Source organism: Andrena cerasifolii, chromosome 2 (assembly GCF_050908995.1).
Source record: "Andrena cerasifolii isolate SP2316 chromosome 2, iyAndCera1_principal, whole genome shotgun sequence".
NCBI lineage: Eukaryota > Metazoa > Arthropoda > Insecta > Hymenoptera > Andrenidae > Andrena > Andrena cerasifolii.
In genome coordinates this window covers 8,427,877-8,444,624 of record NC_135119.1, presented here as the reverse complement: position 1 = coordinate 8,444,624, position 16,748 = coordinate 8,427,877, and the positions used below count along the sequence as shown (strand labels likewise).

The following is a 16,748-nucleotide window of genomic DNA, read 5'->3' as shown; positions in this document are numbered from 1 at the left end:
TCTGTAGTATTCGCAGAAATTGTATTTAATAAAATTTACTGCCCAAACTTGAAGTTACAGAAGAATAGTTGAAGAGTCTGTTCGTGACTATTTACCAGGTAGGCTTAGTAAATGGAGAACAATTTCGTTTTTACTTAATAAATATCTATGTCGCTCTTTCTCTCCAGAAAACTATCGGTAGTATGGGTTTCCTTTAGTTTCTGACGATTAACGATAATGGACCTCGTTATTATAATGTCAGATATCGATGAAAGTTCCCCGCCTCTAACCACCCCAGCAAACAGCTTGCGCTGAAAATAATGCGTCCACGAAACTGTAATATAAAGCTGAAGCTGTGTTTCCGAGGAATTTCAATCAACGTATATTAACGTGGTACCGACGGATATATTAAGAAAGTATTCCGTGCATTATAAAAAATCGATTATTCGTCCACCGTGGCTTTAATCCGTCCCTCGGTCGTGTCCATTCTTCCGCGATTATTCTATGCGAGTCATAGCAAACTTTTCTAAAATACCATTTTAGTTTTAATCAATGATACCTTTTACAATTTTCATGGCACACGAATCCGGGCAGTTAACATTTTGCGATCCTTGCAGATACCTCCCACGTTCGATTTATTAATTCTTTTTATACGCGCTTTTAACGTCACCGACGTGTGTTTGTATTTAAATAAAACAGTCACGCTACGTTAAATTTATATTCGTGTTAACATCCCGAAATATCTGGTGGCCAGTTATACAATATTCCATTAGGACATGCATTTTCAAGCTTTGTCACCCTATTATTTATAACATTTACGCGAAACGTGAATCACGTAGATGGAGAAACATTGAGGACAGTTTACTTTATCTGTTTAATGACGAACTTGCGACATACATCTCCCGATATTAAGTCGGAAATAGGAGTACCTACGACTTTTCAATAATACCACTTTTCAAAAGATCATCCTTGCCGATCCCCTTCGAATTTCTCCCGTCAAGTGCTCGCAACCTCGTTCCATTTTCAATATTGACATATTGAGGATAGGGTGGAACAAACAAGAGCGATGAGGATGGGTAATCAAGCCAACCCCTTTGCGCGCGTCTTATCATATTTGCATTATAATATACATTGTCGGTGCCGTTGGAAACCGTCTTTGATGGTGGCACTGCATACTCTGCATAAATTTTAAGGGGCATAACTTAATAGGGGGGTCTTAGTCTCTGGTAGATAAAAATATAACATGAAACTCGAAAATATCCTTATATCACAAACAAATTTAATGACGCCCCTTACGCATCAATAACAGGAATTGCGGAATGATAGCAATAATCAACCGTTTCGACGAGTCTCACTGTGAGAACTTTTCCGATCTGTTTGAAACACAAAAGTGTATCGCGCGGTAGTGTTTCGAGAACAGATAAATCGCGGAGCAAATCGTGCGGTTAGTCTCGCGGCGAAAACGAGTGGATTTCTGTGCGCGTCTCAGTGTTCGTGCACGGCTAAGCTACTCCATAAATTGCAAATTCTGATTGGGATTTACGGGCGGCATGTATCGTGGAGTTTCAAAACGAAAACTATGCGGGCCGGGCCGGTACTGGGAGTCGTGCGATCGAGATATACGGTTACTCGTTCAAGAAGAAAAAAGAGAAAGAACCCAGCACCAAGGATCACCCTCACTGACAATCCTCCCCCTCCTTTATCGAACTTTTGCTCGTTCAATGTACTTTGGTACAATTTCGTGAACATTAGAGGGTCGTAAACTTTCAACAACAAAAAAATAGTCTCGAATTCCATAGTGGAAAATAACTTTTCGGCGAGTTTGAACAGATAGATTCTGCTTAATAACCGATATTCCACTGATTTGTGAATAGTTTGAGGTACTACGGCATGATATGAAGAATATCCCTGTAATCATGGTCCAAGTACAATAAAATACATTAAACAGCGCTTTGTGAATATTAATGCAGGACACAAGTTGGTTTAGTCATTAGTGACCGCAATTCACTGTGCAGAGAACAAAAGAAAGTGATTGGTACGAATACTTTCCGCAGCTGCATCACTTATGTTTGCTCCGCGCATCTTTAAGGTTAATATGGAGGAAGGTATTTGCAGTATAAACCTTGATTACCTATGCGAAGTTTCATCGATCAGCGCGCCTGTGCAAGGGTACGCACCGACTCGACTGTAAACCACACTGCCTATTTGCAGGCGCTATAATTCCTATCCACGCCTGAATGACTCGAAGGAATTGACAGGATTTCGAACGAGCTCGTTTCACTGCCGAAGGAATTACTCTGCATCTCGTGAAATGCGCCAATCTAAAAGATTGCATATACGTAAGTACCAGCGGTAATTGTAGAAAAATGTTCGTTTCAATCTCAAATGGTTCGAATTGAAACATGATTCGACGTGTAACAGTTGCTGCAGTCTTGCGAGCAGACACGTATACGTTCGGCGATCACTTTCCCAATTGCTTTCGATGCATATTTAAACTACCTATTGCGAATGTATTTGTTCCATGCATCCCCTTTGTTTTTTCGCCAAACAATTAACTACGACGTTTTGAATTTGGAATGGCAGTGCTACACCAGTTGTACCTGTTATTTCGGTGAATAACACAATTGCTTTCGAAATGGCAGGGAACAAGGAGAAATTAAATATTTGTGTCAGGGTTTTGGTGTCGGTTGCCATATTGCCGGATGAAGTTCAACCAATTCTGTATCGCAGCAATCAATGAATACACGGAATAGATTGTTAATAAATAAAATTCATTAAAAGCTGCACACTACCCCGAAAATATACGTAATATTGAAATAATACGAATTACTAGCGAAACAGAAACATCTCCAAGCGTTTTAGCAGAACCAGAAAATTTAAGTAATCCTCCAAGAGAGAATACCCAACCCAAGAGAATCCGGTGATTTCACCACGAATGCGTGCCCACATTTTTTTTATACGACGACGGTGGTTTAAGGGAGGATGGGTTGAATAAAGAGGTAGCTTTGGGATTTGGTACGGTTCTTTACAACGAACCTACGACGGTTTCGGTTGACTGTATTTAACGTCACCAGGCAATTACTCCTGTCAACAATTACTACCGGTATCCCCTCGCGTGAATAGAGAGGAACAACTTCCTATTTGACCGTGGAATCACGGTTCTAACAAAGGCAAAGACAGTTCGCATGAATCAGCGACACGCGCTCTTTAAATATATTTTCCGCGACAGGCGAACTCACACACACATTTCATATCGCATCAAATGCAAGCGTTAGCAACATTTCTGTGGACAAACGACGTGAAATCTGTAAATATATTTCATTCACCATTTGCATTTCGTTCGATATTCTACGTTGGTGCGAGCGCGTTGTTTGCAAATATGAAATTTATCTGCGCTGTGAAAATGTTCAAACAAACATCCAGGGCAGCGTGCTTGCGAGGCTGATAGCCTTCCGCACTTTTTCAAAGATGAAAAATCGATTAACAGTGTCGTACTGAAACGAGCGACACGTTTAATTGCTTCACTGTCGCGTCTGCCACGCTAACGATTAATACTACTTCGACAAGCGATATCGCGCCCCTTTTAAATGCTTCCCTGCGGAAGCTGTACCGCAGGAACGTCGCGTCGTCTCAACGACTACAAAGTAGCGCGTTTTCAAGAAGATTTTCCGCGTGCCAACACGCTTCGCGTGTCCTCGTCGTTTGCATACGCGCGCGAATCTAACGGGCGCACGTAAATGTGTGCAATGTTCCAAGTGAACACACAACGTCGGCATTATCCGGCGACTTTCGTGTTCGTAGCCAGATAAATACAATGGGGGACGGTGTTAAGTCAACGCGGCGTGGTTATCTGGACTTCGTAGAGAGGAAAATGCTCGTAAAGACAGAAACGGTCCCGCTCGAAAGCTCTCAAAGCTCCGACCATCATCGAATTACGCTGGATTTTCGAGGGTCACGCTATTGTGTCGCGTTTTCGAGGCTCCATGGAAATTTTCTGGACGTCCCTTTATACTTTATACGATTCTGCTCCGGACCGTCTCTTACTTGCGCGCTACAATCAGAGAAATGGATTCTCTGTTCTACTTTGCGCGGCGGAGGGTCGCGCATTCAATCGGGATAAATTGACGGGAGCGATTGTGCAATCGCCTTCAAACAGAAGGGGCCAGAGCTTATCGGTGGTTTAGTAATTAGCGTTTAACTGGAATAAGACAAAATTTGATCGGAGTATTGCAATAAATGCATTGTTTAGCTTGTCGTGCCGACTCCTCGGAGGGACAGATGTAGGTTCGACTGGGTATCGGATATTGCTAATGACTTAACCTCGGTAATCCTTCTTCCACCGTCTGAGCGATTAATTAATCACGTAACCCGACAAATCCTCTACGCGAGACCATGCTGATGGCGGATCAAAGTTGCTGAAATTCCGTTATGCAATTTCCCGGATGATTTCCCCATGGAATGCTGTGTAAACCATACAACTTTGTATCGGGCATAATATTGGGGCAGTTCTCAGCCGAACGAATGGGTATTGGCTAGACTTTTTCAATCAAGTCGTTCAGAAGAATGGCATATCGGAAATTTCGACCGTTTTCCGTCGAATATACAAAGCGGCATATTCCCATCGTATGAAATGCTAGTTGAAATACTGCTTCAAAAGTGCTTAGCCGCACAAAATGATTCTCATGCAGTCTGAACGGTGGCGGGTACTTGTGCTTCTTCGTATTACAATAGAATTAGAATTTACAATACTAATTTCGGAGGTGTTGAAACCTTCGTGACCCTGGCACGTCTACCACGTCTCAGAACAATTCTCTTCAATTTACCAGGCGCGTTAGAATTTCATGCAGAGCCTCTTGTAACTGACTAGTTTACTGTATACATGAGACAATATATCCCGGCAGCCAAAGTATGGCACAGTCTATCGAATACCCTAATATATCATGACAAAGTGTTCGATATACAACTCTATGTCGCATTATATCATAGTACAGGTATAGACGGGGTGGGTTTTCGTAGGGTGCTTCGAGTACCGCCGTTGACGACGGGGCGCATGCATAATTCGCGTTTTCGAGTGCAGAGGAAGGAGCCAGTGGAATGGAAAGAAGAGGAAGGAGCGATAGCACTTCGACAATGGCAGGAAAACCGCAGGAGTAGATTTTCAATTATCCTGGAAAAGGTGCTTGAGGAATTCCAGCCAAGAGGCCAGATACGAAATCAATTTCAGAACGTTCGCCAGTACCAAGCTTCCCCTCGACCATTCATTAGAAACTTTCAGAAAAATACTGCTGGCATAATAGCGCAAAGTCATATTTTCCGGAAAACTTGCTTCATTAAATCACGTTAATACGCGCAAGAGTGGCGATACAATTTCGCGGTGAATGAAAAATCTTTCGTTGATCTATTCGCTCGTAGGTGTCGCGAAATCCTTTGAAAATTGCGAACGGTGTTATAAATTTTCAGGGCGTTGTATGTTCGCCCTTTCCATAAATCGCGAAAATACCGTTCTTCATGGTACAAGAGGGATACGATAAATTTAGGAAAATATTTTAACACGCTCAGGAGAGCGGTTGCAGTACAATTCAAGGGAGTCGTATAACTCATCAAATCTGTATTACTGCGTTTCGCGGGATAGATAGCCTTTAGTATCCAGACGTAGCGGTGGGCACTACAACAAGAACCATTTGCTCGCGAATAGGAACAGCCGTGATCGAAACGGTCGAGCAGAAATGGACTACCCGTGGTGCATGCGGTTGTTTTAGTCAATGATATCTACCCGTGAACTTCGTGCGCGTCGATTCAGCTCCCCGAGTCTTCGTCGACACCTGCGGGAAACTGATATCTCACGCGGAGACTTTATAGGAGACTTATGAGGGCTTATGGGGAGATATACGGTTAAGAGCCACTTACAAACTGCTCCCCTATTCGAATCCAGTTACTGTCATTATTCGTCGCGAATCGCGCAGTTAGGACAAAAATTATGCACCCAAGAGAGATGCAGAGTGTTTCAAATTAAACACGAACACTTAACTGGGTTTAGATATGCCTAATAGTTCGACTTATTCAAGGGAGTTTGTTTCTTTTCGCGGGTGTCAGTAATTAGTTGCGTTCGTGTAGAGTTCCGGAACAGTCTGCGGGTGGTGTGTTGGTTTACGTAACAAGGCGGGAGCAGAGGGAATATTCCGAAGTGACAGGTCGTTTTTAAAGTTCGCAATAACTCCAGTCCCATCCAACTTCAAACGAGAAGCGACAGAACTTTGTTACGTCATCGAATCGTTGACAGAACTGGCGGAGTAAGTGCAGCCACCGCATCGCCAACTGAACGCACGGCAACCAAATACTGCAAATTCGCTTGGAAACTTTCAACGCCCGCGCATCCCTACGTTGCAGTCGAACGTGCCCGTTGCATTCGCGCCATTACGTTTCTGAGATAGTATGTTAACTTTCACCGATTTCCCTAGGAAGTATCATTCACGGTAGAAAAATTCAGAAACTGAACAGGTAAACGCTCCGACGTCCAAAGATACCACGACAAGGTTGACAATGGTACGGGGCTGGAAGACAGTTGAAGAAAAGAGGATCCAATTAAAGGCGGTCAAAGGGAACATTCCAACGATGGAGAAATATTTCATAGAGCCAAGGAACACAATATGTAAGCGAGAGAGAGAGAGACTTTCTGATATTACGTTTCAGAAACGACGAGCGCGAAGAGGAGGCTAAATGAAATTTCGGTTGGTAACAGATGGCGTCATCAGGATGAAAAATTAAATCGAGTGGTACGAATTCCTGCGCATTATCAGTGTCTAATGCTCGTAATGTTTCTCCCGGCGTCCAAGCAACAGGGCTTTTTATCCGTGAAAATCGTGTCGTGCAATATCCGATATGGGACCCCTACCGGCGCTGTCGGGATATCGTAAATCAATTTTCTTCGTCGCGTCGTACATTTCTCTTCCCTTCCGCTCCCTGTCGTGATCCTGTCGTAAGTTTAGCTTCGTTAAACTGAAAATTGGCATATCCTTCGGAGCTTTATGAAAGAAATTAAACATCAAAAGAAAATTGCCAAGTACACCAAGCCCCTTCTCCTTGCAGTTGGTGTCATTCTTTGACGCCAATGACTGTTACAGGATAGCCTCTATTAACGAGACATCATTCCCCAAGCAATTGCCACAAATGGAAATTACCGTGAAATGTGAAACGTCTTTGGCGTCCTGCTGACCGTGGAAGAGCAGAGTTACTATAATATTCCAGAAATTTAGGTATGTAGCTGTAAGTGCATTCTACTTGGCATTGTGTACGACTGTTTAATATTAAGTATCCCTGCAATATTCAACGCGCAGCCCTCGACGAAGACAACGAGTACTGACATTATTGCGAGCATTCGAGGATGAAAAGTGTTCCTGTCTTAACACATGCGCGTCTGGTACATAATTATGCGCACGTCGAGATTCGTAAGATGCGGAAAGGGAAAAGCTTATGAGAAGCGAGGCTACACACATGCACAGGGTATTTCGCAGAAACTGTATCCTCCGAGGTTCTTAGATGATGAAGGTTCCTTCTTCATATTTTAAGATTCACTGGGACTCCTTACATAGCACAACGATGTTAAGAACCTTTACGACACGATTCAAATTATATTGATAATGATACAAAGTTCTTTTTTATTAATTTACTGGAATTCTAACAAATAGTCCCTTCCGAATATCGCAGGAATATATGGAATATGACGCCCGTATTAAATATGATATTTAATTATCACCACATCCTGACCTTATTACTAATCACAAGATTTAATGGGCACGCGAAATAAATGGAAAGGTACAGAATTAATAGGGAGAAGTTCAAATATACATTAAAGGTAACGTGCATATAAAATATTCTTTTGAACGTAGTTTTGACGCTCTTAATCGTAATGTCAAGTCTTAGAAAAACTGTTATTTCGAATAAGCTTTCACTTTTAATAGGAACTTAAAGCATAAGAAAGAAATGCGTTGAAATAAACTAAAGAAGAAAATAGAACTACTTAGGTTTCACCTATATTCCGATGGAGGAAATATTATAGGAAATTGTTTTCTCATAGATTTGAATTTACCATTGGGCACAGACCGAATAATGTCTGTGATGTCTCGAGCAAGGTATGTAAGTTTCGTAATTCTACATTCTACAATACCTACGTCTTCTTAGAATAATACGTCGCCGTTTGATGATTCTATATCGCAAGCTTTGTTCGCAAGTTTCTACTCTTCGTAGTAAATATGCGTGGCGTATGTGTGGTTTATGCGTGGACTCGCGAGGAATGCTTGTTAAAGGGGAAACTCACCCCTGCGAACTTTTATGCGCGCAGTCCTGTGGCAATAGTAAATAATCGAAACTATTAACATGAAATATTATTGTATGGTAGATGAAAATAATTTAATTATTGCGAATGTGATGCACACCGCTCCTTCTACCTCCATTTATACCTGCAGAGAAATATTATTTCTGTGATTGTATCAGAAATTATTTCTCATGAAATGAAAGGTAATAGGAGAAATCTAAATTTGCAACCTCGAACCGCACGCTAGCTCGTTTAATAATTATTTCCAAACTATGTTGGGTACGTTATTCAACGTGCGAGGAAGATTTTAACCAGGAACATTAAATTTTCCGCAACTCGATAAATGCTTCGGTCGAAAGAATTTAAAATAGTATCAGGAATTTGTTAAGCATCTACTAATGTTATACCGCAATTCGAAACTACGTACGCAACGGCGGTCAAGTTTTAATTGCTTCTAAAAATACGGAACGCCATAAGAGATCGTAGCCGCGGTAAAAATGATTGGAACATTGTGGCTCGTGAATGACAGACACAGTTGTGTACGATGCTGCCGGCCATTATATATTTTCTTTGATGAAAACTGTGCAAACACGGCGAATCAATAAATTCTATCGAAAAAAAATAATTTGCGGTGGTGGTGGGAATGGATTCCTGAACGCATTATGCATGTCTTCCTGCTATAAAATCAAACTATGCATTTCCAATGGGTCCAATGAAAAAAAGTTCGAAAATGTTTTCAAAGAGACGGAATAACAGAGGAATACCGAGTTAAACGAAATTTTCCAAACAGGAATCTTATTTTGTGGGAAAAATTATTCAAAGCTAATCTTTATCGAGGTAATAATGATACTTATTAAGTGTTGGGAAGGTGAACGGTAGTAAAGGTCCTTTAGAATATCGCCGTGAGGAAGAAAAAGACGAGAAGGAAGTGTAACACGTGAAATTGAATGGGGGCTCAAAAACAAGTCTCCCATTCTGCGAGGAAGCATCAACCGATGACGATAATTTTGTTTTCCTAGCGTGGTTGACGTCCTCCCATTCATTTTCGTAGAAAATGGAAGGAGCTGACGGGTAAAACGGAAAACTATGGTGTATTCTACTCTATACGGTTGAATGGAAGTTTGAATATGAGTTGGAAACAATTGGTGCCTTTAATGAGATTGGCCGCAGAAGTGTACGTGTACACACCTGACGCGGATACGTTCCTACACACGATTCTTGCCAGAGCACGCCAATCGTTGAGCGAAACATTATTGAATCCAATGTCGACGGAAAAATGCTTTTATGGTTGTGACACTAACGAATATTCATTTTCGACACGTACATCACGATCTGTTAATAGTAATCATTCAGATTAGAAACGTTTCACCATACTTGAATATAGTGGCGGCCCCTGGAAAGTGTATTTACCCCCTTCTGTTACATCTCGTTATAGAACGCGAGCAATCAGAAAGCTCTGCGAAATTACTAATTAACGCAGAGAGTCTAACATTCCGATTATACGTTACAATGCAAATAATCGGCTTATTAGTTCGATGAGGCAGACTAGGATAACATACAAGTAAAAGGGTACATAATAATGATTGTACGTAATAATTATCACCGTTGGCGTAACCGCCAATTAAAGCTTGTTTAATAATACCCTCTGGTACTCCCCAAATTATTGCGGCCTAATAGCAGTACCAACCAATTCAAGATGCAAACAGACAGTTTTTCCGACAGCGGATCGTCCTTAACGAAAGCAAACATGCTGTTAAGTTGCATTACTTGTCGCTGAATGACGTATTGAGGATGCGAAGGAATTAAAGAGTGCGTATTCTGCGAAATGAACCTTTAATTGGAGGTTTCTTCTTCAGCCCCTGTTGCCCGGCGAACGCGACCTAACGATGCGATGATTTCAATTTGCGACGTGAATGCGCGCATGCAACGATGGAAACGCGTCGAAGAAACAGCGAATGTGTAATTACGGTTGGTAAGTCAAGGATAAGTATTTGCTCGTCGGGAGCGTAGTGTTTGCCGTAAAATTTCGGGCTCGTTAATGAAAATGTTTTCACAGAAACTGGGACACGACAAGCCTGGGACCATCAAATACAGAAAGTCAACTAATTTGCCAAATAAATCGCTTAGCGCTGCGCTTTTGTTCCTCTCTGTGCTTCATCGTCAACTAAACTGCTGTTGCTTTTATAATTACTGCCGCTAGCCATAGAGCCATTAAGTTTATTAGCTGCTACCATTGTCCAACCGCTTAGCGGTGTCCTACTGTACATATGCTGCGAGCCCAGGCATAGGATCGCCACAGAATAGGACAATAAATTTTTATAAGCGACCGTAGTTTAAGGACAAACATACATATAGGACCAATTAGCACTTCTCGTCTTGTCTAATTCATTCAACAATACGTTGCCAAATTTAAAAATAGATCCCTATTATGTTCCGAGGGAAATAAATTTCTTACTGTCCTGTGTTTACACGATCCTTTACTTCGGCTATCCTCTTTAATATTTTGCCCAGTATCAGCGGGCATAATGAAAGCCTGACGCAAGATTAGACTTGAGCATAGACCCGAGATAAAATTCGCCAGTAAATAGATAACTGGGTCGTCGACCTCGAGAGGTCACCGGGGCTTTTGGCAAAGAATGGGCAAAGAAGAAACGAAGGTGGGGGCATGTCTCTCCTAGGTGCCTACGTCTAGCAAAGAAGCTGTGCAACGTGTGCAAGGTGTTATAAAAAAAAGTAGAACGAGGTCAAGGCGGTTCGACGCTCCTTTTTTACCAGAAGAAAATTGCCCCGAGCCAAAGCGAGTTGTCTCTTTTTCGAAGAACTATCTAAGTTTATAATTTATTGTATCTTCGAGCTCTCCACCGAGCAGAAAGCCCTTTCTCGCAATGCCCTTTGATGTCCCAACAACGTTACAGCATGAAACACATTAACGCACAGTTCAGCGTGATTCGCAATTGTATTTACAACCACATCTTCAATTGAACATCCTGCGTTTGCTCGTTTTCCAAGTATAAAAGAAATAAAAAAGTTTGATAAATATTTCTTGAAGGCTCACCTGACACGCTTCACGTTCTCTCCACAGACGCCGATTCCATGCTCGAACATCGTCCAGCTCTCGAAAAGTCTTGGATTCCCCCACGAAACCGTAACTCCGCGCAATTCCATTAAGAAGAAAAGCAATGTTTCCCAAATGTTACAAATCGGAGCAAGTGTTGCACCTTCCATTCGGCACTGCTTCCGGTTAGGGTTATCGGAATAACGCCCGTACCGAAACCATTCACAGCGGAATTCTTTTACTGGGAAGTTCGCCTCGCCCCACGATGCACATGTCGGGTACAGTTTTCCTTTTTACTCGATTCCCGGCGATTTGCATTTGTTCTCGTACAAGCAACACGATCGATACGTGTTTTCGAAAATGCTGCCAGTCTCGTCGCGGAGAATCGGCTTCCCTACGAGTTCGTCTACGGCGGGCTCGTTAGCGAACAATGCGTGGACCGGTTGATCGCAGAAATCGAAACAACGATCGCCTCTTCTCAGCATTTTCAGAAAAGTCATGCTCCTCTTGCGCAAGCTGGTCTTCCACGACAAAATGTCCATTATGTATAATTATTGCAGCGCTGATCGGCAGCCGATTTACGCGTTTATTGCTGTTGCGAGCCCGATATCCTCGGCGCCTCGAGTCTCTCGATTATTGTTATTAAATCTTACAGTTGGCATTGTTGTAGGATCAGGGAAATGATCGACGCGGAGTTATCAAAGGGGCGCGTGAACGACGAGCTCCCTCGACTAGATCCGAACACGTCGTCGCCTGGAGTTTCATTGTTGCCCCCTTTTAGCGCCAGGCAGAAATCGCGGATTAGTCCGGCGCGATCTTTCTCCGCTTTGAATGCTCGCCCTAAAAAGTGCAAAATGAAAAGCTGCTCTTTATTGCTCTGTGGGGGACTCGGTAGCATCCACGGGATCGCGGGCGCTTGTGTTACACGGATTTAACTTTGTTCTTGTTTCGCGAATTCTTTTTAGATCTCGCTGTCCGCGTTTCTCCAGGGAAATCTTTTTTTCTACCCGCGGCCTCTGGCGAAGTTACCAAATACATCCGAGTTCCTAGGCATCCGTCGATTCTCTTTGAGCTCTAAAAGTTTATAATTCACTCTGCTACTTTATCCATAGAAATTGCCTCACTTTTAAGTACCGCGATAAACGACCAGAGAGGAAGACGTGGAAATTGCGGAAAAATTCAATCTCGCTTGAAAGCCAAGAGGAATTCGTCGAACGAGACGTAGGTACACAGCTAAAGCGTTTCAAACTCGTAACCTTTTCGACATTACGGGGACTATTGAATTCCTAAAGCGCCGGCATTAGATAAAATCATTAAGCCCAACACGGTTTAATGTGTGAAAAGGGGAAGAGGGAACGGGTGTACGATTTTCTTAGGGAAAAAGTGAATTTTCCGGCGGGGCTGTTCCATCTCGTCGAGCTCATTTCTCTTGCGCGTCTTTCAACCACCCCTCGCGGTAAATCGCCGGTTCGATCTACATTTTTCCAACCCTTGGGTCAGGTACCGTGAAAACTTGTATGTCAACGGCACGCGTGCATTAGGCGGAAGTTGGAAAAATGCGTAGCAGAGTGAGAAAGTGAAGGAACTGTAATCGATACGAAACGCTTGACGCTTTCACGACCAGAATTGTTAAAGTTCCAGGTTTCTAGGTTGTGTCTCTTGGAATATTGTTCTGACGTTTCGCTATCATCGGGCGTCTGCTGTCGGACTGATGCTGAATGATACACTTGCGATCGGGCGCTCCGTGTATGGAAATAAACGTTTATCGAAATATTTCTCTTTCTACGATCCGTTTAAAAGGGAAACGATAGGGAACCATATCTGGTACCATAAAATGAGTATCACATAAAATAACCTTCACATAGGTTTCACGTGGAAAGGAGGGAACATAAATTGAACGTATGTCGAATGTCCTCTATTTTTATATGTACCTAGCGGTTCTGTTTGCGACGCGCAGATTTTACGGTGAGTCTTGTGTCTTGACACAGCAGTGAAAACGGAACCCCGTGTCCGTATGTTATTGTGAAAATCATGCCGCTCGATACGTTGCTGCTGTTTTGTAATTTATCTCGATACCCGCCATATCGTTTTATCAGAATGACTAGCGCTTTCCGATAACAAGATATCGATCCTAAGGACACCCCCCGAACAACTTTCTGTTCTTGGCCGTTGCCCTTCGTTAATTTCCTATTTTTCAATTCTACAATTCTGTTGTTTCACAGATGGTCACTTTGCTCCCGTTGATATTGCCGAAATAGGCAGACGATACCTTTCGAGAAGCATCTCGTCGCTTAAAAATTTACAACGACGTAATATGAAGTATAAGACTTATCTTATACTTCAGACGAATAAGAAGTACATAAGCTCTGCAGTAAGCTCTGAACTGATTGATAGTTAGCTTATCCCAAAACGAAAGAGAAGAAAAAAATGAACAAAATCGGTGAAAATACGGCAGCTGGTTTTGCAAAGATAACTTATGGAACATTTCCACTGTGAAATAACTTATTCAAGGACCGTTCGCCAGTCGAGGAATAACAGTGACTGTAGGTTCGCTTGCCGAATAAAATTCGTCCTCTCCGAAAATTTTCCAACGTATATGAGCGCATCAGCGTGACTATGTTTCGCGAGGCGATCGCTATACCGGAAACCCTAAAGCACGGTGCAACCACAAACTATTTGGAACATCCCGGCCAATCGCCAGGGATCGAGCACAAAGGGAGGGATATACCGCGAATCGGAGAGTAATACAGTTTATTCGTGGAACGTGACCGGAAGCGACAGCCTTTGAGAAAATGAAAATTCGTGACGGATAGAGGCACCATGCCTGAAAAATTCTGTGACCTTATTCACGACGAAAGTGCACCGCGAGGTGTGGACAAGTAAGTGCGCGATGAAGTGCACGTACAGGGGACATTGCAACAACAGAATCCATCTAGAGCCACTTGCATAAATACGATTAGACGTTTAAGTAGAAGAATAGGATCTGAAGTATTTGACACGCTATCTATAAACTGCAAAGTCACGGGGGACCTCGCTACGTTCCAAGGTTTGCTACTCGCGTTTCTTAAGTCGCCCGTAAAAAGTGACTCGAGGACCATTCGCTAATTACTGCCAGACCGTCCAGTCAATTAAGCGATCAAAGTGGTATCTCGTGTATCTTGGAGTACCGAATATCGAGCTTTCGCGGCCGGCTCAAAGAGGATAATTTGCGGGTACAATTATCCGAGGACTGTTGAACTCCTTTGACGAGGCTTAAGGGTAGTTTGCCAACAATAATAAGAAACTCGGAAATAGAATCAAGACGTTCGATCTGTAACAATGTGATATGAATCTCGAAAGGGGACGACATTTTTAAGGGAACGGAGCCATCGATACAGCAGACAATTGTAGGCGAAATCGTACATGCGGGTTACGACCCCTGTAGCTTCGAGCTAGATCATCCGTCGAGAGGTAAAATAATAATTGCACGGGACTTAAGAGCTCGTAACGTTTTTAATCTTTCATGCTTATGTTGGCCTGTGTACAGGGATACGTTGGAATAGGCTTGACAAAAGTGGAGGATTGCTCTTGAGGCAGAGAAGTGACACGGAGTGAAAGAATGATGGAAGAAGGGGAGAACGTACAAGAGAATATTTCAGTGTTATGCACGTTGGGATGCATTGTAGTAAGCCGCGACGCTGATTAATAATGCTCATGCAGCAACAGCGGCAAAAGAGAATGAGAGAGCCCAGGAAAGATGTAAACCGAAATCCAAAGAGAGATCGAATTAACGAAACGGGGCTACGTTTCGCTACATTTCCAGTTCTTGTCCGCGTTGAAACGCCTCAATAGTTTGCGCTGAATTGCATAAAGCGAACAACGACTGCCGGAAGAAGAAAAAAACAAGAAGGATGATACGGTATTTCGACGGTAATTCGAACAAACACGTATCACTGTGTACGTTCGACGAGAGATTTAGTTGCAACGCGACAAAACGATGCTTCGATAAATTACGAACCATAAATAACGCTGCACGGACACCGACAGAAATTCGAGCACCGCAAAAACCGCACTCGGTCTAGTTGTAGCGGTACTAACGACTTTAGTGTTGCATATTGTGCGGCGTTGTTGAAAGTATCACACAACGTTCCCGTTGTAAACGTCCTAATATGATTGAAAGTTGGCCGTAGTTTCGCCAACACCGCCGACGCGTTAAGGGGCATGTTTTGACATTCGTGCACATCAATTCTCGTTTCGAAACTGCACCGAGACACGAAGCTGAGCTTCAACAAACACGACGATCCTCGTTCGCCGGTATCGTTCCACGGAAATCTACCAATTCTAGCATCGCAGAGCGTACGATTAACAAGTATCTGCCTACTCTTCAGGCCAGACACGGAGACGGGAAAAGATCGAGGCTGTTAAGCGAGCGACCGTATCAGACAGGCTCGGAAGGAAGCAAGGTACACGGGGTCATTGTCCTCTAAAAGGCGCGTAGCGTAGCATGGTATATTCCGCGAGAAGCTTCTCAGCCAGTAAGCCCCGAAATCCCCGCAAGACAGGGAGACACGGTGCATCTGCCCGAATTGAAACTATACCGAAAATATCAGTGGGCCAAGTCACGCGCGGATCCGTTGAAAGGTACGCGCACATTGTACGGCTGCTCGCCCGGCTGCCGAGGGTGACATTTACCGTTCACTTAAACATTTATCATCCACTGTCGGGAACGTGGACGCGAACGGCGAGCCGCAGGAGCCGGAGCAAAAGTCCCAGGAGCGTGTTCGAGCGGCGTGTGCCGTGTGCCGGGGCCGGTGGTGTGGTCACGCGTCACAACATGCATTCATCTTGGCTCACACGCGATCGGTCCGCAGCAGGAGGGCAGGCAGGAGTGCCGGAAGAGCCAAGGAAGCGTCGTCATGCCCCGTCGTATAGCCGTCACGTTGTGTCCCGTTGTGTCACGTCGCGTCACCAGCATTGCATTTGCTATCACACACCCACTGCACGTCCGGTAAACGAGCCACCACGGCCGCCGGTGCGCGACGGCTCCTTTTGCGCCCGTCCGTAGCCTGGGGACCAGACAGCGTGCTCCGCCGGGGAAACGAGTCCCGTTCGGGGCACGGCACGTTCTCTCAGGGTCGTGCGAAAAATAGTTCGAGGACGAATAGGTGTCGGATGGGGGTGCTCCAAATGGGGAAGGGGGTGGAGAACGTGCGAGGTCCGCGTGTGTCTTTTGGGCTGCCGGTCCCAACGGTGACTGCACCATCGGACTCTATCCTGCTACTCGCCACCACCACCACCACCACCACCACCACCATCGTCGCCACCACCACCACCACCGTCGCTACCACCGCCACCGCTACCATTGCCGACGACGACGCCGTCGGTTCGCGTTTGCTATCGATTTTTCCGCGCAGCCTCCGCGGC

The 16,748-nt window shown here is 43.9% G+C and overlaps 1 protein-coding gene across 4 annotated transcripts in view; it reads right to left on the bottom strand.

Annotated features, from left to right (window-relative positions):
* Rhogef3 (Rho guanine nucleotide exchange factor 3) overlaps window positions 1-16,748 on the bottom strand; it is a 114,056-nt gene that overhangs the window by 88,581 nt on the left and 8,727 nt on the right. The window lies entirely within an intron of this gene.